The sequence below is a fragment of the Otolemur garnettii genome, unplaced genomic scaffold (assembly GCF_000181295.1).
Source record: "Otolemur garnettii isolate 467f Iridium unplaced genomic scaffold, OtoGar3 scaffold00072, whole genome shotgun sequence".
NCBI classification, from domain to species: Eukaryota; Metazoa; Chordata; class Mammalia; order Primates; family Galagidae; genus Otolemur; species Otolemur garnettii.
This window is the reverse complement of record NW_003852467.1, coordinates 3,855,928-3,883,040: the sequence shown is the minus strand read 5'-3', so window position 1 is coordinate 3,883,040 and position 27,113 is coordinate 3,855,928. Positions and strand designations below refer to the sequence as shown.

At 34.9% G+C, this 27,113-nt stretch overlaps 1 protein-coding gene and 1 pseudogene across 1 annotated transcript in view; both read right to left on the bottom strand.

Annotated features, from left to right (window-relative positions):
* Positions 1 to 27,113, bottom strand: part of DMD (dystrophin) — a 2,307,273-nt gene that overhangs the window by 2,263,818 nt on the left and 16,342 nt on the right. The gene's annotated exons all lie outside the window — the stretch shown is intronic.
* Positions 4,371 to 4,771, bottom strand: LOC105887351 (annotated as a pseudogene).

Below are 27,113 nucleotides of genomic sequence, written 5' to 3'. Positions count from 1 at the left end.
GAGAAATATAACTTAATATAAACTTATCTACATAAGCTTACATTCACTTTTACTTGATGTTTCAAACGTTATTTTGCCAATTTTATTCTAGATGTAAGGCTGAATAGTGCTACGGTTCAAAGTAACATCTCTAAGGGTGACATTGCCTAGAATCAAAGACACTTACTGTTTTGGGTTATTTATGCTGCAGTTTTCATCTTTGTAAATGGGGTGGGATACACTAATAATATCCAGTTCATAAACAGTCTGACACTTTTTAAGAATTTATAGTATGTGTGATTTATAAATAAACCAAATATATAGTATATGACAAATTGTAAAATATATAGATACACAGTAGTGTACCATTGTCTTTTTTATTATTCTTTTAAAAATATTTTAAGTAACAGAACATGAAGTTAAAAATACGGCTCGGTGCCTGTAGCTCAAGCGACTAAGGTGCTAGCCACATACACCAGAGCTGGCAGGTTCGAATCCAGCCCAGGCCTCCCAAACAACAATGACAACTACAACCAAAAAATAGCCAGGTGTTGTGGTAGGTGCCTGTAGTCCCAACTACTCAGGAGGCTGAGGCAAGAGAATCGCATAAGCCCAGGAGTTGGAGGTTGCTGTGAGCTGTGATGTCACAGTACTCTACCCAGGGCAATAGTTTGAAGCTCTGTCTCAAAAAAAAAAAAAAAAAGTAAACTTTAACAGTAGATTGAATACTTTTAGATGAATTGGTGATATTCATGTTTGTCCTATATTTCTAAGTAAAATGTTTATATCTCATTATAGCTTTAAAAACCATATCTTTAGATAAGAGATATGTGTTGGTGATGATGTAGAAAAAAGTGCCCCTTGTACACTGCTGGTGGAATACAAATGGGTACAACCATTGTAGAAAACTGTATAGAGGTTCCTCAAAAAATTAAAGAAAGGGCCAGGTGCAGTGGCTCTCATCTGTAATCCTAGCACTCTGCGAGGCCAAGGTGGGTGGATTGCTTCAGCTCAGGAGTTTGAGACATGCCTGAGTAGGAATGAAAACCTTTTCCTACTGAAAATAGAAAAACTAGCTGGGCATTGTGGCAGGTGCCTGTAGTCCCTACTATTTGGGAGGCTGAGGAAGGAAGATCTCTTGAGCCTAAGAATTTGAGGTTGCTGTGAGCTATGATACCATGGCACTCAACCTCAGGGTGACAAAGTGAGACTCTGTCTCACACACATACACAAAAATTAAAAATAGAATTATCGTATGACCTAGCAATCCCACTTCTGTGTATTTATCTGAAGGGCATGAAATTAGTATCTCAAAGTCATGTCTCCAGTCACATTTCTTACTGAATTATTCACAATATCCAGGATATGGAAACAACTAGTGTCTGTCAATAGATGGATGGATAAAGAAATCAAAGTATATACACTGTGAAATATTCTTGTCATAAAATAGAAAGAAATCTTCCTATATGTGACAAAGTGAATTTGGAGGACATTAGGCTAAGTGAAATAAGTAAGACACCCAAGGATAGATATTGCATGTCACTTACATGTGGCATCTAAAAAGTTGAACTCATAGAAGTAGAGACTAGAATAGTGGCTGCTAGAGGCTGGGACATGAAGTAAATGGGAAGAGGCTGATAAAAGGGTAAACATTTTCAATGGTAAGGTAAATAGATTCTAGAGATATAATGTACTGCATGCTGACTGCAGTGAATAATAATAGATTGCATACTTGAAGTTTGCTGAGGGACTAGATCTTAAGTGTTCTCATCACACAAAAATGGTAACTCCGTCTGGCTATGGGTATATTACAAAAGTATCTTTAAAGGCTTTCAACACCCTGCTGCCATGGCAGCTACAAAAAGACAACTGATGTTTGGTCATAGGCATCTGCTAATCAACTGATTGTTATAACTGTTCACTATTATTAAGTTACTGATTCCTACAACAGGAAAATACTTCCCTTTGCTTTATAATCCTATTTTACTTAAAACACAATTACCTGTGTTAGTTTCATATATCTCAGTTCTTACTCAAAATTTACTTAATTTCAGTAACAGAAAACAATTTCTTCCTATGAAGACCACTGTATTGATTGATATTTCTAATTTCAAGAACAGTTAACACAATTTTAACTAACTTTGGTTATTTGCATTTTTTTTTTGCTTTTGCTTTTTGAAGATTAAAACTTTAACATCAGACCAAATGTGGGCCACAGAAGCCACAGGTAATTCTTAAACCCATTTTCTAAGTATGTTCAATGTTTTAGTTATAAAGCAGTCACTTTTGGCTAAGGTGTAATGACAACAAATTCCAAATTCTTGGTAGTGTATCTTATTTCTTGCTTATACTCTGTGTCCACTACAGTATAGCAGAGGCCAGCCACGTATTGTAGTCACCCAAGAGGACAGAGCAACCCCCTTCTTCAATGTTGTTGGCAGCTTAGTCTGAGAGGCAAGCGAACATGGTCCAGAAGTAATACAGGTCACTTCTACTCTCAATTCATCCATCAAGCATGTCACATAGCCACACCTAACAGCAAGGGAGTGGAGAAGTGAGTCCATGTACCAGGAAGGAGAGAGAGGCTACGAACAGCCCTAATAACTACCACCTTGCTTTTCTTCAATAGATAACTACAATGCTACAAAATATATTTCATTACAGATACAGAGAATAAAAAATTTAACAAAAATAAATCTTTTATGATATTTCCTCTATTTTAAGTCATAAAATAACTAAAGCTTTGTAAGTCTATAAATTGTGATATTGTTTCCCTGAGAGCAAGAGATAACTATGTTGCCATATAGCTGAAAATCATAATGAGAGAAGAGAAAAATGGCAGAATCAGAATCAGAGAGATATAGGTAAAAATCCTTGCTTTTTTTGTAGGTATTTGTAGAACTTTGCAGAAGATTTTTGATAGAAGCATCTCCAAGTTTCCTCAGGATGGACTTAATACCATCTAGCTTAAATACGTTGTGTAGTAAAGAAATGAACTGATGTCTTCATATGTGCATAGCCTTCAATAGGCACTGTACAAAAATTATCACTTACTTTTCTTAGTTTCTTTTTGGAAACATGTTGATAAGGGACCTTGTTCAAAGGGACCTTGAACTTGTCTCTTTGAGAAGACTATAGGGAAAGCCAAGTGAGGTTAGAAGGGTTAATCAGTTGCTATAGTTTGCCAAGTAACACTCAAGGCCCTTAAAATGAAAGATCTAAAAAAGATACAGCCCGGGAGTGAACAGGTAAAGTATCGAGAGAGCTAAAGGCAAGAATATTTGGATGAATAACTCGAACATGTCTTCCTAGCCACTTTGACAATTAGTAGATTTTTTACATTGTCCCTTTAAAACATACTTTTGCTATTTTTCACTTAACTTTCCTCCATGTCATTTTTACATTTATAGTTTGAATAAATTTCAATAATATAAAATGCCTCTTCTTCTATGTTGGCTCTCTCCAGCTTCCCGTTAAGTTTGATGTTTCTGATGATTAACTGTAGTAGCAGTGACACTTAAACAGCATGCTGCAAGTCCTACAGGAGGAGAGCTCTTTCTTTCTTTATGCTGAATTCCCGAACTGTACCCACTGAAGACAACTAATATGAGACAGCGAATGCTAATCAAAGGAGAAAGAATGGCTTGGGTTAGTCTGGTCTTACAAAGAAACTTTTTCCAGAAGAGACAACTATTTGCACATTACCTATCTATTTCTATGGCCATAGGCATTTGACAATGACATTAGACTGTTGATGAATAAAATTTGTACCCTTTGTATTTTGAGGTACATAAACTAGATCTGAAGTTGTCTAGGATTTCATATTTATTGCAAAGATCATGAAAATTAGCATACATTAGCTTCGATCAAACACAACTAGTACACTCAGAACCCTTGTACTAGTTTAACGCCACCATCGATGACAAAAGTTAGAATTCTTTGGGTTTTTTTTGCTTGTTTGCTTTTTCAAATGGAGCTTACTTTTTAAGTGATGAAGATATACACTTGGGGATGGGTAGGCAGGAGTTCTCATTAGTGTTTTGAAAGCCCAAATTAATGAACACGATAAACTGTTATTGCTGGTACTGGCTTTACCCCAAGCGGGCAAATGGCACCGCCTGACTCTGAGTCCTTGGTGGGACCCCCGTCTCTCCCTGTAATGCCCACTGTTTTGCTTTCCATTGACTTGGGACAGCCTTTGTGGACATGCCAATCACAGTGGGAAGGGGGGAGGGGGAAGATCACAGTACATAGGGTTCAAGGTCACAGTGGGTGGAACAAGGGGGATCACATTGCAAGTAAGTCAATGGGGAGTCAGAGGTCGTTCCCTCTGCTCAAGTCCAGCATCCTGCCATGGCAATGCAATCTGTGGTGGAGGAACCAGGAGGCTATTATCTGCGCTGCTTGAAGCCTTGTGAGCCATCAGGACCCAAAAGCTGTCTGATAACATTATTGGGCTGCCTGCTGTGTTGGGGTTGGGAGATCTTGGTTGGCCTGTCAAGGATGGGTTTCTCCTGCTCCTCCTCAGGGCTGGTGCTGCCCAGGATCTGCTTCTGGGCCTTGGTGTACTCCACCTCCCACACTGCACTAGGTAGGGACTTGACTGGAGGGACTAGCCTGCTGGTGAGTTGGGGCTCACACCGTTGGTGGTGAGCCTCTTCAGGGTGCGGATCTGTGGAGGAGGTCCATGGGAAGACTATCATCATGAATCACAATGGAGACTTTAGGAGATGTAGATTTCCCCGCTGTCTGCTGCCTCCTCCCAGCTCTCAGAGACCTCATCTTCCATCTTACTCGCCACTATCCCTCCTCAGAATTCTTTGTTTTTAATTAAGAAAATATTCCAGTAAAGATATTAAATTATGAAGCATCTATGTCAATATGACCGGTAAACACTCCTGGTTCATCCTTGACCAAGGTTTTCCATTATTGTTGATAGGAAAAATGTCTGCTAGACTAAAAGATTACTTATAACTCTGTCAGCTGTTTTCATACTATATTGTGAACGTCTGTCCTCCCTCAAATTTGTATGTTGAACTCTAGTCATCAAAGTGATTCTAGTAGAAGGTGAGACCTTTGGGAAATTATTAGGTCATAAGGCCTCTTTCCTCACAAACAGCATTACTGCCCCTAAGAAAGAGGCCCAAGAGAACTTGTCTGGCCCATTCACCATGTGCAAATATAGTAAGATGTTGCTGTCTGTGAGGCAATGAGCCCTCACCAAACTCTTGAACCTTCTAACACCTTAATCATGGACTCTTGAGACTCCACAACTGTGAGGAAAAAATTTCTGTTGCTGATAAGCCACCCTGTTTATACTATTTTGGTTATAGCAGGCCAAACGGACTAAGGCACTCAGTTTTGAAAGATGTTGGCAGTCATTGCTGTCTCTTTTATTTATTATTTACCAGCATCAATCTAATCAAGGCAGTTTGACTATAATAGCTATGTAGCAGACACAACATAATATACATAAAGAAGGATTTCTAAAATGTAGACCCAGTCACATTACTCTCTTGGTTTCAAGCACAATGTCTTTCTTACAGCAAAGACAGTAACAAACACAGTGCAAAAAAGCAATATTCATGCACCCAAAGGCAGAATCTGCTAGAAGTGCTACAAGTGGCAAAGTGGAAGGTAAAATAACCATTATCTCTGGTACCTTGGCATCACACAAGATCAGGTACCTCTGGCTTAGGGGAAAATGAGTTTCTCTCCCAGTAGTATTACTTGTGGAAATGAGGTCACAATTCACTTTCCAGGCAAGGCCTTAGAAACTATAGTAATACTTGTTTCCATCTCAGTTTTGGAAGCACCTGCTCAAAGTAGTAAATAAGGACCCTGCTTACTTTAGACAGACAGAATTAGGTACCCCTCTACATAGCATTTAGTAATTATGTTTTTTGGTATATATATTTTCCCAAGGAAGATATGCCAAGCCTAATGATATTATAACATTGTGAAAGATGTTTTTTTCTTTTTTAATTGTGAACATAATATGCCTCATTCCATTTGGAATTTACAAAATTATGTTATAAGGTTTTCCCCCCTTATTATAAGAAAATGTTTGTGTGTTAGTTCATTCATGCTGCTATAACAAAATATTGAAACAGGTAATTTATATACAACAGAAATTCATTGTTCAACAGTTCTGGATGATAGAAAGTCCAAGATCACAGGCAATGCCAGGTGTAATATATGGTGAAGGCCCAGTCTCTGTCTCTAAGATGGTGCCTTAGCTAAGGTACAGTGGTTCATGTCTGTAATTCTAGCACTCTGGGGGGTGAGGTGGGTAGACTGCTTGAGATCAGGAGTTCCAGACCAGCCTGAACAAAAGTGAGATCCCATCTCTAAAAATAGCTAGGCATTGTGGAGGATACCTGTAGTCTCAGCTACTTGGGAGGTGGAGGCAAGTGGATCTCTTGAGCCTAACAGTATGAGGATACTGTGAGCTATGAGGCCATGGCACTCTACCTAGGCTGACAAAGTTAGACTCTGTTTCAAAAAACAAACAAAAAAGTTGGTGCCTTGAACACTGCATTCCCTACAGGGAACGAGTGCTGTGATCTCCCACGGTAAAAGTGATGAAAAAATAAAAAGGCCTAGTTAGTTCCTGTCAGTCTTTTTATAAAGTCACAAAACCCATAGGGTTCTGTCCTCATGATTCAATCACCTCCTAAAGGCCCCACCTATCATAGTGGTAATTAAGTTTCAATGATGTTGTGGGACACATTCAAACCACAGTAGTTTATAAGGTAACTTACAAATATCATAAAACATTTCAATATAAAACATGGGAAAATATATACTAATTTTAATAATTGCATAATGTTCCACTGCAATGGCTAGATCAAGATTTTACTAACCCTTATTTGCCAACTACTTAGGTGGTTAGTTCTTTTTATGTCTTATTAAAAATAACATAGAAAAGAATAACCTTGTTTATGCTATTTAATCATACCCTCAGGGAAGAGTCTCAGAAGACAAATTGCTGGGTCAAAGGATCAAATATGCTCTTTAAGCATATTGCCAAAATGCTTTCAAAAACCATTAGACTGATTTATAATCTTACCAACAAGAGAGGGTATGTCCACTTCACTGACTCTTCCCCTCTATCCACCATTTCTAATTAGATAGGTTAAAAAAATGACTTGATTTAGTTTTTCTATAAATTCTTTGAGCATATGTTAATACTTATTGGGCAATTGTATTTCTTCTTTGGTGAGCTGTTCACTCTCTTTACTATTTTCATTTTTTGTATAATGCCATTGGCAACAAAATATTACACATTTTTTAAAGGACTTACTTCTCTGGATTAGTTTTAGGGTCCCAGAAAAAATTGAGAGGAAAGTATGGAGATTTATGAAGCCTCTCAATCCCTACACATAAACAGTCACCCTTATTATCAACATGCCCCAATAGATTGCTACATTTGCTTTAATTGATGAATCTCCACTGGCACATCATTATCACCCAGAGTGCACAGTTTACAATAAGGGTTCACTCTTGGCGTTGTATGGTTCTATAGGTGTGGACAAATATAAATGAAATGTATCTACCATTTTACTATCACATGAAGTATTTTCACTGCCCTGAAAAATTCTAGGTACTCTGCCTATTCATTGTAATACCCAACCTCCTAGAAGCCAATGATCCTTTTAATCTCTCCATATAATTGGAATTAGACAGTATGTAGTAATTTCAGATTGGGTTTTTTATTTAGTAATATGCATTTGAGGTTCCACTATGTCTTTTCATGGCTTGATAGATTATTCACGTCTAGCAATGATAGCATTACATCATCTGTATGTACCATAGTTTGTTTATCTATTCATCTACTGAAGGACAGCTTGGTCACCTCCCAGTTTGAGCAACGATGAATAAGCTGCTATAAGCGTCCAGGTGCAGATTTGTGTCTGGACATAAGCTTTTAACTCTTTTGGTGTAATACATTTTAATTTTTAAGTTGTGTGACAAATAAATAAAATAAGCCAAAGATAACAGTAAATTGCAACTAAGAATTATGGTTTCAACAACTTCCAATATTAAAATAATAAAATAATGCCAACATTCAAATAGGACACCCAGCTTGGCATACTCTCCTGGATGATTTGAATATGAGGAAGGAAGAATTATAAAGGGATCATGTAGAGTTAATTTTTTAGGGTCTAAATATTTAGCATTAAATTGATTTGATGTGTTTTGTTTCCTCTCAATGTAATTTTTCTTTTGTTAACTATTCTTCCATTAAATCAATGAATTCTTCTGCAATTATTGTTATAAATATTAACTCCTTATAAATGTATTAATTAATTTTAGTAGAATATAATACAAAATGGATATAAAATGTTATATTTTGACCTATTTATAATGGGCACCAAGGTATAAACATATCATCTCTCTGATAATCACACATCATTTAGGAGACAAAATAAGGTCAGAAGTTCATTCATATACTTTTCTAATTAACTACACATGTATATTCAAAAGTTTTCTCTTTTCATTTAATTCTATGTGATAAAAATTCTCAGCAAACTAAGTGGAATTATAGACCATTAATTTTTCTCCCAGGGTTAAAAGGATTAATTCTTAGCAACAATTTAAGAATACACCCTTTTCAGCATGTCTGGGAAATAAATATCTCTTGGCTCAATGTTTATGTACAGAGGAAAAATTGCAGAAATCTGTGTCTGCAGAAATCTGCTCCTGTAAACTTGAAAACTATAAAAGGGAATTTACTGAGGAAGGAAGACAGGGAGTAGCTCCTTTTGGACTATAATACAAACACATTTTATAAGAACTAGGCCCTGGGGATCATAATCAACTAGCTTGAGCTACACACAGTGGATAGGTATTTCTGACTGTCACTTTTTGGCTGTAAGGCATGACATGAAATTGAGACGAGAGACCTAAAAAAGGCCATGGAGACAAGTATCCAGCTTAACCTTTCTCCCCTTACGGGAATCTCCTATAGTAGCCATGGCTGGTCATTTAGCTCCTGGTTGAATATTTACCCTGATGAGAAACACTTGCTTTCCATTACATGCGTTCCATTCATTTCACAAATGTGAATGCATTTACTTATGGAGGTCTGAGGTTACACAAATGAAAAAGATGTGGTTCCTGGCTTCACAGCATTTTCAGTTTTTAAAAAGGAACAGAAACACACATGATTTTAATATATTGTATGCTCATCCGGAGCTGAAAATTTGAAGTTTGGGCTAATGTGAGAAAAGGATATCTAATTGGACTGGGTATTTGCAAAAAGTTTTATATAGGTAGCAACATTTCATTGGGAAGTAAGCAGGATACTTCCAGTGTTTGGGGGGTGGGTGTTACAACTAGGGTTGTAGTGGATGTGGGTAACACAGAGAACAAATGGGCAAATGATACAGAGACTGGAAAACTGCTGGCATGTTCATGTGTCTGAACATCTGGGAAGGTAACAGATTCCACATGGCTGGATCACAGGAATGAGTGTAATGTTGGAAAATCAGTCTAGAGAAGAAAATTGGGGCAAACAATGGAACGTCTCAATCAGTTCTAAGCCAAGCCAAGGAAACCCTGGCTGTCTCTGTGATACAGAGTACAGATGCAATATAGAATAGATATTAAAACCAGACACTATGGGGGCCAGACTGCCTCATTTTGAGTGTGCCATTGAATCATCAGTGACTTTTGAAAGGTTATTTAGCTTTTCTATGCCTCAGTTTACTTATTGGCAAAATATGAATATTAATAATGATTATCTCAATGAAATGTTATAGAGAGTATTTGATAGCATTTTTTATTTTTTGATAACATTTTTTAATGTATTTAATATTGTATCTTTTAATTGCAGCATTCATTAAATAGATTCTGGGAAGGCACTGGAGAAGAGAGAGTCCAGATTATGAACCATGAAATTCAACAGTGGCCAAAAATGAAAGAAGAGAGCAGAATGCATGATCATTACAATGCTGGACAGATTCAGATATTAGAAATATCTTTTACATATTGGACATAAATTTTCTTTCTTTTTTGCAAAAGTCAATTTCTGCCCATTGGCCATTGTTCTACTTTCCACTTGATAGAATTTCATGTAATACAAATTCAGATGTCATTTATCTTTTAGAATATTCCTTTTCTCAATTTACAAAAACATCATTGAAAGATAAAATAATTTGGCATTTCACTTAGTTGTCTTTAGAAACAGAATAAGAACAGAAATATCTTTGAAAGTACTTATGGTTGCAGCAGACACAGAAGAGCCACGGGCAGAAACTCAGGACAGATAATAACAAAAATCTCTTAAGAGTGATACCATCTCCTTCAACAGTTTCTTCCCCAACATCCTTTTTTAAACTCTATATTACTCCGTGCAGACACCAAATATTAAGTAAAATGGCTAAAATATGATATAGAAACTAATCATAAATCTAAACTTTATCTACTCCTGTACAAGGCTCAGCTATTATCTTACTAGAAAATACATGGATAAAGTGAAAGTTTAAACAGTCATGTCTCAGATAGGTCTACAAATCCACAGTTGATGGTTACTGTTATTTATTGTGAAAGTACCATAAAGTGTGAGCTACTTCTAACATTCAAGTTAACTATTATTTTGGAAGTCCCTCTACACCAGACATTGTTCTAAAGGTTTAAGACTTTAAAAGGTTCAAAAACACAATGTTTCTCCACACAGCCTTCCTACATGATCTCTGGCAGCCCATGAGCTCCTGCCCCAGTCTCTACCCAACTGTGGCATTTTCCCAATAAGGATCACATTCCAAGGATCACATCACTATTTGAACATGTTTTGAGATTTTAAAATAAATAATTCTGTTGTATAAAATAAAATAAATCTGAGAGTCAATAATTAAGTGTTCTGTTTTAAATACACTAAAAATGGATTCAGATTAAACTCTAATACACTGAGGCAGAGTTCTTATTTTTAAAAGCCTATTTAAAGATTTCCAAAAGTTACTTCTTAAAGAAAAAGGCCATTCTTTCTTTCAGAATAATTTACAACTATCTCTTAACTGGACTATCTTCAAGGCTTTTACCAATCACGTGTCTTCCAAAGTTCCAATTTGGAAATCCTTTTCTTTTTCTTTCTTTTTTTTTTTTTCACAGTTTTTGGCTGGGGTCAGGTTTGAACCCACCACCTCCAGTATACAGGGCCAGCGCCCTACTCCTTTGAGCCACAGGCCCTGGAAATTCTTTTCTTATTTTTTTTCACTGTGTCCTTTCTATAAATGGTGAGCACACTTACAGAAAATAGTTAAAACTACTGCATTAAATATTCGGTTCTTCCCTAGTGCTGGGGGGAACTTATAAAATATGTTAAATTTAGGAAATTCTAATATTTTATTACACACTACCAGACTATTAGGAGTAGTGTAGTCTCACAGCAGGGATATCCATACTGTGTGCCATTAGTAAGACGTCAGCCACCACAGACCAATATTAGCCTAAAAGAAAGCTATCTTTGATATAAACAAACATGTGGGACCACCCAGTCAGTAAACATTTTATAAACAAAAAGAGAAATCTAATGACATTCATTTGGTCTTTGGAGAAGATACATTTGGGGCATTTTTCATTCTATAAAGGAGAAGTGAATCCAAACATTGTTCATAAGGGAACACTAAAACTCTAACAGTACATAATAGAGCCAAGTCAGAGATTTTAATATTTATATGTTCTTTTAGGGAAATTGTTCTGGTTCCTGCAGATGATTAATAATACCTGCTGCATTTGCATAATTCATGGCTTTAAATAATTAACAGGATTATAATTATATTCATAATTCTTTATCAATTGAAGTTAATAACTTTGGTCTGCTGTAATGTGCTATGTTATTGAACTAAGATCTGTATTTCAAAACAATGATTCTAGTTAATATTAGCAATACACATTCTATAGCTATCCCTTTCTTTACATGTCCTAGTCAGTTTTGATAAATTGACTATACAGTTTAAATCCCTTAATATTCAATGAGAAGAATAGAAGCATTTTAAAATCTGGATATGTGCCTGTATGTAGGCGTACATACAAATAAACATACATTTAAAGCTATACTCTGACATGTGCTATATATCTATATATGTAAATATATACTTTTTGTTGCAGTGAGTTCTTTGGAACATTTTTATTTCAGAATAGTTTCCAGGTAGAAAACAGAATTCTTTTTTCTTTCTTTTTTTTTTTTTAAATAATGAGGATGTAAAAGGTATAACTTTTTGTATAAAATTTAAACAGAGGTAGGTTACTTGTTGGCTTTTTATTGAAAGGCATATTTACTTTCAGACCTGACAAATTTATCCAAAATATTTTTTATTACATATGTATGTTGTGACTACATTATTATATTAAAAATCCAAGTAAAATAGAAATATCATGTAGGAAGTCTTTAACTTCCATCCCTCACTTTGCCTTACATCAACGATGAAGTATGTAAATATTTAATGTTTTATTTTATTCATTCATTAGCTATAAGGTCCTTACCCAAGAGTGGAATTTAAAAAAATGTACTTTAAATTTAAAGGAGAATGTAATAAAAATTAATATGCATGTATATATAGTGAAACAAAGCTAAAACTGAGATGTTGTTTTGCCGCTGAAAAGATGTATGAGTTAAAAAACAACAAAAAGCTTCTATGTAAGTCAGTCTCCTTTCCAATAGCTCTTGTTATAAAATACCATAGATGTTTCCTTAAAATGTCAATATCATTAAGAAGATACTTCCAATACAAAAGTAACTTATTGTTATATAAACTGTATTTAAATATACACTGAGCCTACCATAGTTGCCTAATAATTTTATAATATTTTTTTAAAGTGAACTCATGAGTACATCTTAATTGCTTATTAGAAAAGACTAAATATTTTATGTTAATGAAATAAAAAAAGTCACCTGCCATAATGACAGTATTCCAGTGGGAAATCTCAGTCAATTTAACTCTCTTATCAGGAGATTCTGCCTAGAAAATTGTGTCCATAATTATGTTCTCAAATAATACATCAGGTATGTAATAACACTGAACCAATGATTAAATACATATTTTTCTTCTTGTGAGAGAATTTTCACTTCTTCAAAATTTGGATTACCATATGGAAAAAATCATATAAATTGTACATTTTAATTAAATCATTTCTTGAGTTTGTCATTGCAGATACAGTGAATTTAAACAAAATTATCCATATTAGCTTTACATCCTAAGTGTGTTCTACTTCTGCAGAAATGGAGTACAAACCTATTCTCTCATTTCCTGACTCCAAGTTGGCATGCCAGAGAAAGTCAAATCAAAAACACAGAGTAGAACCCTAGGTTTATGATTTTCATCTAGCCAATATTTTAATCCAAAGATCTCAAGATATTCTAAAAATGTTCTCACTTGTTTATAGTTAAAATTTTGACAGTATCTGATATAGGGTTTGGAGAGACTAGAACACATGGACAGGGACTTTTATGTTGTTTCATGCACTGAAAAAAATAAAGGTGAAAAGATTCTGAAAAGTGTAAAATAAGTGAATTAAAGAAGTTTTAGTGGTCTAAGTTACCAGATAAAAATGAAAATTTATAATTTTATAAATATGCATATATACATGAATTTATAGATACATGAAAATCCAACATACACACACACATATATATATATAATATTATTCCTGTATATATACATATGCATGTCTCTGCATATACATCCATATTACAAAAACATACCTTCAAATAGAGATATACATACATGCACACAGACATAAAGTCCGACAACTGATTTCTGAACTCATACTAGAAGAAGTACTACATACTTAATTGCTGAATATCACTATGGTCACTTTTGATTACTCCCTTTGGGAAACTGGGCACCAAAGCCAGTGTCTAGTCCACCCTTCAAAGCAGCAATCTTAGAACTCTTTTTCTGAAATGGCCATCAGAGCTGTCATCGTATGAGGTGTGACAATTAAGGTCTTGAAATTGCCACCGTGCACTTATGTTGCCTGCACCATACAAACAACTCGGCAAGGTTTAAATAACCTTCGTATATCAGTGTCTCACAGCTGTGTTCATGTGGACATGTGGTGGTGTCTTGCTGAGTAGCAGTCATTATTGATGTTGTGTATTTTTGTTTGCCATACAACAACAGCTCTGATGGACACACATACACACACACACAGACATATATTTATACATATGAGAGAAAAAGAGAGAGAGATATCTATCATTAACACAAATATTACTGGGAGACAAAGTGATTGTATGACCATTAAACCAAATATGTAATGAAATTACACATGAACATAGAGACTCAGATTTTTACTATTTTTTCCTGTATTCACAATGGCACAGGAAATTTCTTGAAAGCATATTTTGGGAAGAGATACAAGGCTGTGTAATTTATAAATGCCATTAGTTACTGGCTATCCACTTCTATGCATAGGGCTCTGTTTTACACATAGACATGAAAAATGACATAGATACAAACAAATACAGAAAAAAAATCGTTGACTAAGTGATAAATGGTGAAGGAAGTTGAAGGTTACGTATTTTAACATTAGCATGGCTGGCATATTTCAAGCAGAAAGAAGATAATAAGAATGAGATACAAAACACATGCCCATAAAAAAAGAATTAGCAGGAAAAATGAAGAAATATAGTAAAGAGAAAGACCATTTTTGATGACAAATGATGGGAAAATGAAATGAGAAAGAATGTTTTCAGCAAAATGACTTATTCTTCATAGAACCTGTATGCCAGCTGTTTAAGAAACACAGAATCAAGTCAATTCAATTTCACGACATCCCTGTTGTTGTTGGTAAAATGTTTATACACTGGAAAATTAAAATAAAATAATAAGTAACATATAATCAGAAGCTTTATTGATATATAATTTTACTTCTTGGAAACCTAAATATAGCTAAATAATGAATTAGCAGAACTTGAGTGTCACTGTCAGCTTTCAGTACTGTTGAAATGTAGAGACTACATCGTATAAGTGGGTTGGGAGGAAGGATGACAACAATATACAGTCAATTCTTGTTATTTGCCAGACTTTTGCCTTATAAAGTCACTGAGAACGCTGAATTAGTGAATACTGAAGCACTTCTCCCTGGAGAAATACAGTGTTAGGTTACTGCAAGCCTTAATCACAACATTTTTGTGAACCAATCAATATATAATGTTGTTTTTTATGTGTTTCTGTTTGAAGACATTTAATATACATCATTGCTCCATTAACATTGAATGCTAAGCCAAAAGCACTGTAATTCAAGCCTGAAGGAAGCTTATCTATCACGCTGATGTTCTAAGGCAAATCCTAGCCTTTTCCAGCTTAGGAACACTGGACAGCAGTTCATCCTCACACTTCAGGCCCACTTTGAACAACAAAATAGCAAAAAGCACTGAAATGTAAAATATGTAGCATTAAATAAACCACAAAAGGGACACATATTTACAGTATGAGACTGAAGCAAGAAGATACAGTGTTGCTTTGTTTGACCTCAGCTGGGAATGTGTGACAGATGACTCAAATTTTTCATCACTCTGTGTACATCCATGAATGGCTGTGAAAGTATCACAAGCATTGACTTCAGGGTTACAAATAAATTTTAGCAAGTTTTGAAGAATTCACAAACACGAAATCTGTGCATCATGAGAGCCATCTGTATAAACTTTCAATCATCATACTCTTTTTAGTTGCAAATGGTTAATGGCATTCATCCCTTTTGGATATGTTATTTGTACAGAAAACTAAATTATAGACTCATATATGTTGTTGACTTTCTCCAGTTACCCTTTTGAATTATCTGAGCAGAGACACTGCCAGGACAGATTGTATAGTTAGATTGTAATATTTAGGTTTTGTTAGGCACTGTGGATAAAGCATATCACAATCTTAAGCAAAATATTTTTTTTAGTTCCATCTACAGGAAAAATGTGCAAGATACTTACAAGAGAATTCTTATTTCTAGCTGAAGAACGATATTATTAATTCAGTCCCATACAGTGCTACTTAAAACTTCAGTGTCTTCTTGTTAAGGAAAGTAGATGTAAGAAAAATGCAAAGGAATGTAATATACAGGGAATATAAAGCTGGATTTATAAAAAGTAGAGCTTGCAAAGGTACTGTATATACAATTTACTTCAAAATAGGTATAAAACCCATATTTTAACAACAACAGTCACTTCATATACCAAAATCTGTATATCAGTGAAATGAAACAACTAGATATACATCTGCCTTGATGATGTTTACCATAAATTTCATAATTCCAAGTCAAATTCAAGGTAGTCAATTCACAAATTTGTGAGCTTTCCTTAAAGGAAGATAAAATTGAACATTTTTTGTTTCTACATGTATAGGGGTGTGTGTGTGTGTGTGTGTGTGAGAGAGAGAGAGAGAGAGAGAGAGTGTGCACTTGTACTCCTTGAGTATGTTTGTGTGCCTTGAGGCTAAGATACTCAAGTAGCAAGATAAACATTTTTAAAAGTTTGCTTTTAGATTACTAAAGATATATGCATATATATGTAATATACACATTCATATATAGAGAGAGCCATAAATATAATACTTATGTTTTATTGTATTTGTTTCATTTTGCTCATGTAACAAATTATTATAAATTTAGTAACTTAAAGTCATACTTATGTATCCTATAGTTCTGGACATCAAAAATCTGTCACTGGACCAAAAGCAGAGACTGTAGGGAAGAATTAGTTTCCTTGCCTTTTCCAGTTTCTAGAGGTCCCTGCTTTCTTTGACTTATGGTACCTTTTCTTGATCTAATTCGGTGGCATAGAATCTTCCAATGTACATAATACTAACACAGTAATTCTAACACAGTAGAATTATTCTCACATCCCCTTCTTTGACTCATTGAAAAATCTTTGTGATTTTATTGGGCCAATCTAGATAACCCAGGGAAATCTCACCATCTCAAAATTCTTAATTGAATCACATATGCAAAGGCCCCTTTGTCATTGTGCAATATAATATTAATTTAGGCCTTGGTTGTTCAATTCTTTCACATTCCAAAAAAAGAGGTAGTTCCAACCTGGCTTCTGGGTTTTAACCTTTAAGTCCTTAAGACCACACGTGGCCTTTTTGGTCCTTAAGTATAGCCTTTTGACTGAATTAAAATTTTACAGAACAAATGCTCTTATTATAAATGGAAGATGAAGCTTTTCTTATTATAAATGGAAGATGAAGAAAAGACGAAGCCTTTCTTGCCTCCTTTGGTGCTTAAAAGAGAACAATCTTGAAATCAGAATGCCACAGGTTCCCCACTCTACCTGATAAAAGCGTCTCTGTTTACATCAAGCCTTGGGCCACACCATGTAAATCGTTTATGCTAAAATATAATTTATGATGTGGCTCTTGGGTCACACCCCATCAGTTTGAACTATGGAGTAGGTAAAGATTTAGAAACTAAAAATCAGCTATGTGAGTACTCTATTCTTCTGTGACAAACCTCAATAAAACTCTGGACACTAAGACTCAAGTAAATTCTTGTTGATAATACTTGTATATATTGTCTCACATAACTGCTGGACGAAGCAAACACTACTCATATGACTTCATTAGGCCAGGATAACTGGAAGCCCACAACTAGTCTTTTGTGGCTTTGGTAGTATGCAGCTTCTTCCTTTATTAACTTTAATCTTTATCATTTTGTTGTTATAAATTGTAACCATGAGTGTTACAGCTTTTGTTGAGTCTATGAATCCTGCTAGTGAGTCACTGAACTTGATAGTGGTCTTGCGGACCCCTAACTATAACTATGTAAAGTGACATATTTATAGATTCCCAGGATTAAGACATGTATATCTTTAGGAGATCATCATTATACTTAGAAAAATACATTAAACATATGGATACTTTGTAAAAACTTCTTCAACTTGAACAGAAGACTAGTTTGAAAAAAATATTATCAAAAGAATTTTTACTGATTCAAGGTTAGGTTTTTCAGGAGATTTTACCAAGTGTTTTGTAATGTTCTAATTTTTGAAAACTACACTTTCCTGTATGTAGAATGAAAATGAAGAGCAAAATTAAAAGCAAAAAACAAACAAACAAAAACCATGTGATATTATTTTCCATGCTGGTTATCTAGTAAGTGACTATTGAATTAACTATTACTTGGCAATAAACAATGAAAACTGTACTCAGTTTTAACCAAAGGCAAGATGTAATCAAGGGAATGTGAAAGTCCAGTTAGCCACCAGAGACAGAAAAATATCTGTTTTGAAAATCAAACTTCTCCCAGCAAATATTGATATGTTTAAAGACATAAAGACTATTAATGTAAAATATAGCTAAGATAGACCGAAAATCCCTGCACTAATTCCCAATTACATTAGATTTAATTAAAGGAAAGAATAAATTGCCCACACTCATATGAGAAATTATACAGGTACACATGCATATATACATACACCCATTGTTTATGAATATATATGAATAAGATGAAATCTATAAGTTTTATAGTTTGATGTATTACATTGATGTCCATCATCTATTTTGAGTTAATATTTGGATAATGTATGAAGTAGTTGGGTCCAGATTCATTTTTCTGCTAAGATATATTTACTTACTCTAGTATCATTTGTTGAAAATAATTTTTCCTCCATTGAATTGCTTGTATATCTTTGTAAAAAAATCATTTTGGCATATATCTTTAGGTTTGTCTCTGAGTTTCCTATTGTATTCCATTTCTCTATGTGTCTGCCCCTCCACCAATATCACATTGTCTTGATTACTATAGTATTAATAGTACTATACAGTAGGAATTCATACTGAGTAGACTAATTTCTCCTACTTTATTCTTTCTCAAGTGTTAAATCTATGGATGAGTTTGGATCTTTACTATGCTGAGTCTTAAAATCCATGATTGTGGTATGTCTCCGAAAATATGTAGCCCCTGATTTTATCAGCATTTTGTAATTTTCAGGATACATATCCTATGTAATATTTCATTTTGTAAATAATTATAAATGTAATTGTGTTTTAATTCTATTTTTTTTTTTTTTGCAGTTTTTGGCCAGGGCTGGGTTTGAACCTGCCACCTCCAGCATATGGGGCCCTACTCCTTTGAGCCGAAGGCGCAGCCCCTAATTCTAAATTTCTAAAAGAATTTTTAAGATTATCTAAAATTGCAAACACCTTTTAGCAATAATGGAAATAATAAACAATATATTCATCATGAACGTTTTTTCTTCCTCTAACAAGTAGTGTTGAATCTGACCACACTGGAAATAAACAATGCATAATAATAACAACAACAACAATGAAATGAATAAACTTTGGTACTGATTTGAAGAGATTAGAGTATTAAATGCTCTAAAAGTGAATACATTGGTCTATTGCAATGTGCTCAGTACAATCCATACTGTCAAAGAAAATGGCCACAGACAGTCTTTAGAATTTAATCAGTAAGTGTATACTATCACATATAAAACCCTTTTATGCTATAAATACTATAAAATTTTTTATAATATAAAAAAAGAATTTTATTCATTTTCTACTCTTATATAACAGCATTTTAAAGTAGCAACATTCACAGATAGTAATATTTCCACCAAATATAATACATAAATCCAATAACCCCCTTTATTTAAATTACCATATAGTATAACAACTTATAAAACATCTAAAATTTAATAAAATACATGTTACCTAAATATACTAAAGATGGACAACTACAGCAGAAACCAAATTTGTATCAATGCCTTTTCCATTGGTCTCTTAAAAAGCATATCAAGTGGCATTTACAAAGTTAATCATGATGCTGATCAGGCATACCGCTTAATAGAGCCCCCTGTCTCAGTAGGCAAGGAATCTGTCCAGTTTCAGCCAAATTTATTTGAATCAAAGTAAATTTGATTAAATATAGAAACATTTCTATCCATAGTCAACTCCCTCGTTGTCTATTTCTTCACAGTCCAGTACATTACTAATAGTATAAAGATCACATGGGATTAATAAGGTTGCTACAGAAGGGAAATTTTTCCCTTATCTTATTTCAGGAGAGAAGTATATAGATTTTATATAAAGAAACATCATCTTATTTACCCAGAATGAATTTGTTTCATGTTTCTGGGGCTTGCTGTGCTAAGGGGTGATAAAATGCCAGTATAGCACCTTATCACTCTAATTAGCACACTAATAGTAGAACTGGCAGACTGAGCATAGGAAATTATTATTGTGGAGTTAAAACAGTGAAATATAAGCAATTTCATGATTCAATGTACATATCCTAGTGCAGGGGCCCTCAAATTTTTTAAACAGGGGGCCAGTTCACTGTCCCTCAGACCATTGGAGGGCCGGACTGTGGGCCCCGGGACAAATTGGCTGCTAAGCAGGACAGGCAGCAGTGGCAAAAACACCCAAAGGGCCAGATAAATGTCCTAGGCGGGCTACATGTGGCCTGTGGGCCGTAGTTTGAGGACATAGTTTGAGGAGGCATATAAAAGTTATGCCTCCATTATATTATAGTCTATAAGTGTGCAATACCGTTATGCGTAAACAATATATATAACTTAACTCAGAATAATTTTCTAAAATGTACTAATAATTATCTGAGCCTTCAGCAAATTATAATCATTTTGTGGTGAGGGGTCTTTCCTTCAATGTTGCTGGCTCCTGACCAATCCGGGTAGGGATTGCTGAAGGCTGAAGTGGCTGTGGCTATTTCATGAGATAAGACAACAATAAAGTTTGCCACATCGATTGGTTCTTCCCCTCATCAAAGATTTCTGTGGGCCACGTGATACTATTTGATTAGCATTTTTCCTATAATAAGATTCTTTCTAAAGTAAAGTCAATCCTCCCAATTCCACTACTGCTTTATCAACTAAATTTGTAGACTATCATACATATGTAACCCCCTTCAGGTCATTTCAACAGTGTTCACAGCATTTTTGCAAGAAATATATTCCATTTCAAAAAAATATTTTCCTTGCTCAACCATAAGAAACAACTCCTCATCAGTTCAAACCATGAGATTGCAGCAATTCAGTCTCATCTTCAGGCAATATATATTTTTTTGGGGGGTGGGGGGTGGGGCTGGGTTTGAACCCTCCATCTCTGGCATATGGAGCAGGGAACCTACCCTTTTGAGCCACAGGCACTGCCCTATATATATATTTTTTAATATAGTTCTATATTTATTTTATATATATATTTTTTTCTTACAAGTTCTACTTCTAATTCTAGTTCTCTTGCTATTTCTACCACCTCTTCAGTGACTTCCTCCACTGGAGTCTTGAGCCCTTGCAGGGATATCCAACATTTTGGCTTTTCAACATAACATTGGAAGAACATGAGCTGTCTTGGGCCACACGTTGATTATACAAACACTAATGAAAGCGGATGAGAAGACAAAATCCATACATACTATGTTATTCAATACCATACAAAAGCAAAATATGGCAGTGCCCGTAGCTCAGTGGATAGGGCACCAGCCACGTACACCAAGGCTGGTGGGTTCAAACTCAGTCCAGGTCTGCCAAACAACAATAACTACAACAAAAAAATAGCCTAGTGTTGTGACAGGTGCCTGTAGTCCCAGCTACTTGGGAGGCTGAGGCAAGAGAATCGCGTAAGCCCATAAGCCCAAGAGTTTGAGGTTGTTATGAGCTGTGAAGCCATGGTACTCTACCAAGGGTGAAAAAGTGAGACTCTGTCTCAAAAAAATAAAATAAAATAAAATAAATAAGATAAGCAAAACACTCCCCACATAATCCACATGCGGCCTGTGGACCACAGGTTGGACACCCCTACAAGTTAAAGTCATCCATGAGGATTGTAAATAACTTCTTCAGACTTCTGGTATTAGTGATATTTTTTAACCTCCTCTCATCCTCTCATGAATCACAAGTATTCTTAATAGCCTCTAGAATGGTAAATCATTTCCAGAAGGGTTTCAGTTTACTTTGCCCATATTCATCAGAGAAATCACTATCTATGTGAGCTACAGCCTTACAAAATGGATTTCTTAAATAATAAAACTCGAAAGTGGGCAGCACAAGGGATATTGATGCATGAGCTGCAGATCAGAAATTGGATTAGCAGGCATGAAAACAAAATTAATCTCCTTGGACATCTATCTTAGAGCTTTTGAGTGACTAGGAGCACTGTCAATAAGGAGTAACACTTTGAAAGTAATCGTTTTCTTAGTAAGTCTCAACAGTGGGCTTAAAATATTCAGTATACCATGCTGTAAACAGATATGCTGTCATTTAGGTTTTGATGTTCTACTTATACAGTACAGGCAGAGTAGATTTACCATAATTTTTATGGGCCCTAGGATTATTTTGAATTGTAAATACGCATTGGATTCAACTTAAAAGTCATCAGCCGCATTAGCCCTTAAGATAATTAGCTTGCCCTTTGAAGTTTCAAAGCCAGACATTGGCATCGTCTCTTCTGTAGCTATGGAAGCACTACATGGCAACTTCTTCCAATAGAAGGTTGTTTTATCTACATTGAAAATCCATTGTTCAGTATAGCCACCTTCATCAATGATCTTAGCAAGCTCTTTTGATAACCTGCTATAGCTGCTTTATCAGCACTTGATGCTTTGCCTTGCACTTTTCTGTTATGGAGATGGTTTCTGACCCTCATGAACCAACCCCTGATAGCTTTCAACTTTTCTTCTGGAGCTGTCTTACCTCTCTCAGCCTTCACAGAATTAAAGAGAGTTAGGGATTTGCTCTGGATTAGGCATTGGCTTAAGGCAATGTTGTAGGTGGTCTGATCTTTTATCCATACTACTAAACTTCTTCCATATCAGCAATCAGGCTGTTTGTTTTCTTATCATTCTTGTGTTCACCTGAGTAGCGCTTTTAATTTACTTTAGGAACTTTTCTTTTGTGATCACAACATGACTAACTGATGCTAGAAGCCAAGTGTTCGGCCTATTCAGCCTTTGCCATTCCTTATTCATTAAGCTTAACCAGTTCTAGTTTTTGATTTATAGTAAAGGGACCTGTGACTTTTCTTTTCACATGAAAATGCAGAAGCCATTATAGGGTTATTAATTGGCCTAATTTCAATATTGTTGAATCTCAGGGACTAGGGAGGCCAAGAAGATGAAGAGAAATGGAGAAATGGCCTGTTGGTGTTTGCTGTCTTATATGGGCACGGTTCATGGTACTCCAATTATAATAGTAACATTACAAATCACAATAGCAGATATAATTAGAAAAAGTTTTAAATATACTGAGAATTACTAAAATATGACAGAGACAGGAAGTGAGCACATGCTACTGGGAAATTGGTGGAAATAGACTTGTTTGAGGCAGGGTTGACACAAACTTTCAATTTTCAAAAAAATACAATATTTGTGAAGAGCAATAAAGTGTACACAATAAAATGAGGTATGCTTATATCATGATAGCCACAAAGTCTCTGAGCATGACTTTTCTTCCCTAACCACTATCAGCTTTTTGAGGTCATAAATCATTTCTGATAATCTTTCTATGCACTGCGAGTACAGAGTGGGCCCAGCAAAAAAATCTTATTAAATGAATGCTGCCCGAACTGGATAAAAGTAATTAAATGTTAAGAAATGACACTAAGTCAAGAAAGAAGATATCTCTGTGCATTCATCTCTGTGAATATTTCTTTATTCAAGAAATATTAGAAATAAAAATAGTTTAAATATATACATTTTATAAAGTAAATCAATACCACTATATCATAAAGAGCTATAATACTGTCTTTCATGATGCAAATACAATAGTTAAATTTGTAAGACATTTTTCAATGGCAAAATGAAGTTTGGAGGCTAGATTATCATCTCTGAGAAAATTCAGCCGTTAGTATTGTCAGGGGTTGAGGAACCAGATGTCAGGTCCCTGTGTTTCCTGGTTCTTGCTTCCCAGTACCAAATAATGGTTCCTGGTACAAAGTTGATGGAATGAATGAACAGAGCTAGCAGGTGTAATCAGGCAAAGTGCCAAAGTTTTATTAAAGATTAAAGCAAATTACATTCAAAGAAGAAATGGGTCAGCCCCCATTAGTGGAGGAGACATTGAGTTTAATAATAATTTTCCTTTTATGTTGACTACCTAATTTTATGATAAGCGGGGTGTGTGTGTGAAATATTCATGGTTATTCTTTAAAATAAAAGGGGAGAATTCTTAGAATTAGGAATCCTCCCCCTTTCTATCCTTCTAAGGCAATTTCTGGGGTTGCCATAGTATTTGTAAACTGCTGTGGTGCTGGCCGGTGTGATTTTTACTATGTTAATGAGGGTAGTCCGTTTAGGGACACTGTTACCTCAACTGTACACCTGCTCCAAAGACCCTCTATTGAGGCCTTTACAATATCTCTACTTTGTGGTTTCTCTACCTCTTTCTGGTCCTTGAAGACCCACTATTGTAGACCAAACATCTGGGCAGTCCTTAGGGGCCCCCTTGACATGCCATCTTTTCTTTCCTATGAGCTGCCTCCCTAGAGTCCCACTCAGGCTATTGCCCAAACAACGCAAGTCAGTATGACTACATTGGTCTGTTCTTGTCAGAAAGTCACTAGGATGTTGATTACCCTCTATCTCAAGGCAACCCACCTACAAGATCCCACACTTGCAGGGTCTCTGAATTAGCTCCATTCCTGTGACAGTTCAGCATGACACTCCAGTCCAGCCTAACTCAAGCCAGTTCAAAATATCATCCACCATCTACCCTGCTTATGTCTACCTAACTGCCTAATGTAACATTATCATGTTTTTATTTTTAATCTCCAATAGTGGTCTCAGACATCTTATCTTTATCAACATTTTATCCTTACCACAGTACTCCTTACCGATTTTCTCAATTTATCATCTGTTCTCATGCTAAACCAAGCACAAAGTCATTTAGCTTAAAAGCTTACATTTGACTGTGAATTGGGATTCCTCTTTCTATAACTAAGGTTCCATTTACATATGATGTTGGCAACAATCATAAACCCATGATAACTGGCAGCCAGCAGGGTAGGAAACTGAATTTTCTAATTAATTGATTGCGTTACATCCAATACTGGTTATGGAAATGTGCACTGTTGGATTTATGCTTGTTGTACTTGTATATATGCTTGTTGCTTAGTATATATGAGAATTACAAAGTTTGTTACCCATTAGCTATTTCCCGGTTGTGGCAAAGTAGTTAAAGAAACTCATTTAGTCATTGATAGAATTATATGTCATCATAGATATCCTATAATCCAATGCCTTTCTTCAAGTTCCAAAACTGCTATAGTTAGGCCTATGAGGTTACAGGGTTAAAGTGAAAATACACGAGAATTTAGTCAACTTTTACTCTCATTTTTAGCCAAAATATCGACACCTTCATTTTTAAAAAAAATTTCTTATTAGGCATTCATGTTAATTTTTTAAATAAAGAATGTGTTCTGTGTGTTTTAAAAAATGAAACGTCATCTAGTCTATTTTAGGTTGGCAAATACACAGAATGTTTATTATCAATTCCATTGCATGCATGCTGAAAAAAAATCGTATTAAATAAGGTCACCTTTTCCCCACCATTTATGGACAAAAATCCTGTGAAAGTTTCTTACATTAGTCACAGAAACTACTATCAAGCAATTACACATGATGTGATGAACATATTTTACAGTTTCCATCACTTCATTTCTTTTCTTTTAACAACACATGGCACAATAATGCTTGCACTTTTCACTAGAGAATAAGGGCCAAAATGGTAATGACTGTGACTAAATAACAACATGGCATAATCTTCATTGATGAAGTTGGAAGTAGTCATAGATATTATCCCAGTGGTTTTCTTCAAGTTCTAAAGGCACTGTAGCTATTCCTGTCAGGTTAGGGAAACGTTATGAAAGTTTCACAGGTTCCCTAACTCCAGAATGAGAACCAATGTATCTTTTGAGATGGCCCTTGTTATTTTCCTAAATACATATATTTTTCATGGTTGGAGGAAAAAAAAGTTTATAAAATTAAATGATAAAGAACCTAATGATAAAATATAATATTCTCTTAGGTTTGATTTCTTCAAAAGGAGACCTTGAGAAAAGTATTTGAGTGCAAATACTTATTTCAGAGGTGACCCCAGGAAGCACAGTAAAGAATTGGGTGAGTCTGAGAAGAGAATGAAATCAATATGGTATGAGTTGATGACCATGTTGTCACTTGATCAACAGAGGCTCAATACCATTTCAGAATGCTAGAAGACGGATTTGTCTCACCCAAGAGTCATAAATGTTGAGATATTTTACATAACCTCCCATGTGTAACATGTAAAGACTTATTCCCATAAAAATTAATTAATTTATTATTAACTATCACAATACTATTAGAATGAGCCTTAAAGCATACAGATTCTTGTGAACTCCATGGTAGATTCCATTTTATATTAGAAATAAATATTGGATTTTAAAAAAAGTATTTAACTCTTCTTCAATCAATTAAATATATTAGCAGATCCATCTGCTTGGAAAACCTTTCTACCTGGATCCACTACTGATGTGTCCCATATTGGTTGATGCCTTCATGCTGGCTGAAGCAGTGATATAGGTCATTCTTCTAATACAATCCATTCTTACACTTTTCCTACATACTCTAGACCAGTATTTATTTTCCATCTAAGCTATAGTAAAGATTTTAAAGGTCTTCAATTGATTTATTCGATAACAGAAATGAATATATGGCATTATTGTCTGAAAAATGGAAAAGGAAAATAATCACATTTTCCTCTAATATACCATTACAGGGTATGATTTTATCCCTACTACTCAATATAATTCTACCTTCCTCCTTCCTTTCCCTTTTACTCCATGCTTTGTTATACTCAAGGTCAACATGTTTATTTTTAAACTATGTAACATTTGTCATCATATTTATAATGTTTGTAAATGTAGTCACAATTTTTAATTTTGTTAGATAATATAATACAACTTATCATCTGTCTTGGCTAATATAATCCCACCAATGATTGTCTCCTTCCCTAGTAAATTAATACCATAATGCACTCATTTGAATTCTGTCAGCTTCAATGTGTTTTTTATGCACACTGCATTGTAGTCCACTATATATGAAAAAGACTGTATATAATGTCAATAAAAATGAATCGAAGTGCTATCAAAAGCACAAAGTAAATAAATACATATAGCTCTTAGCATGTGGCTTTATGC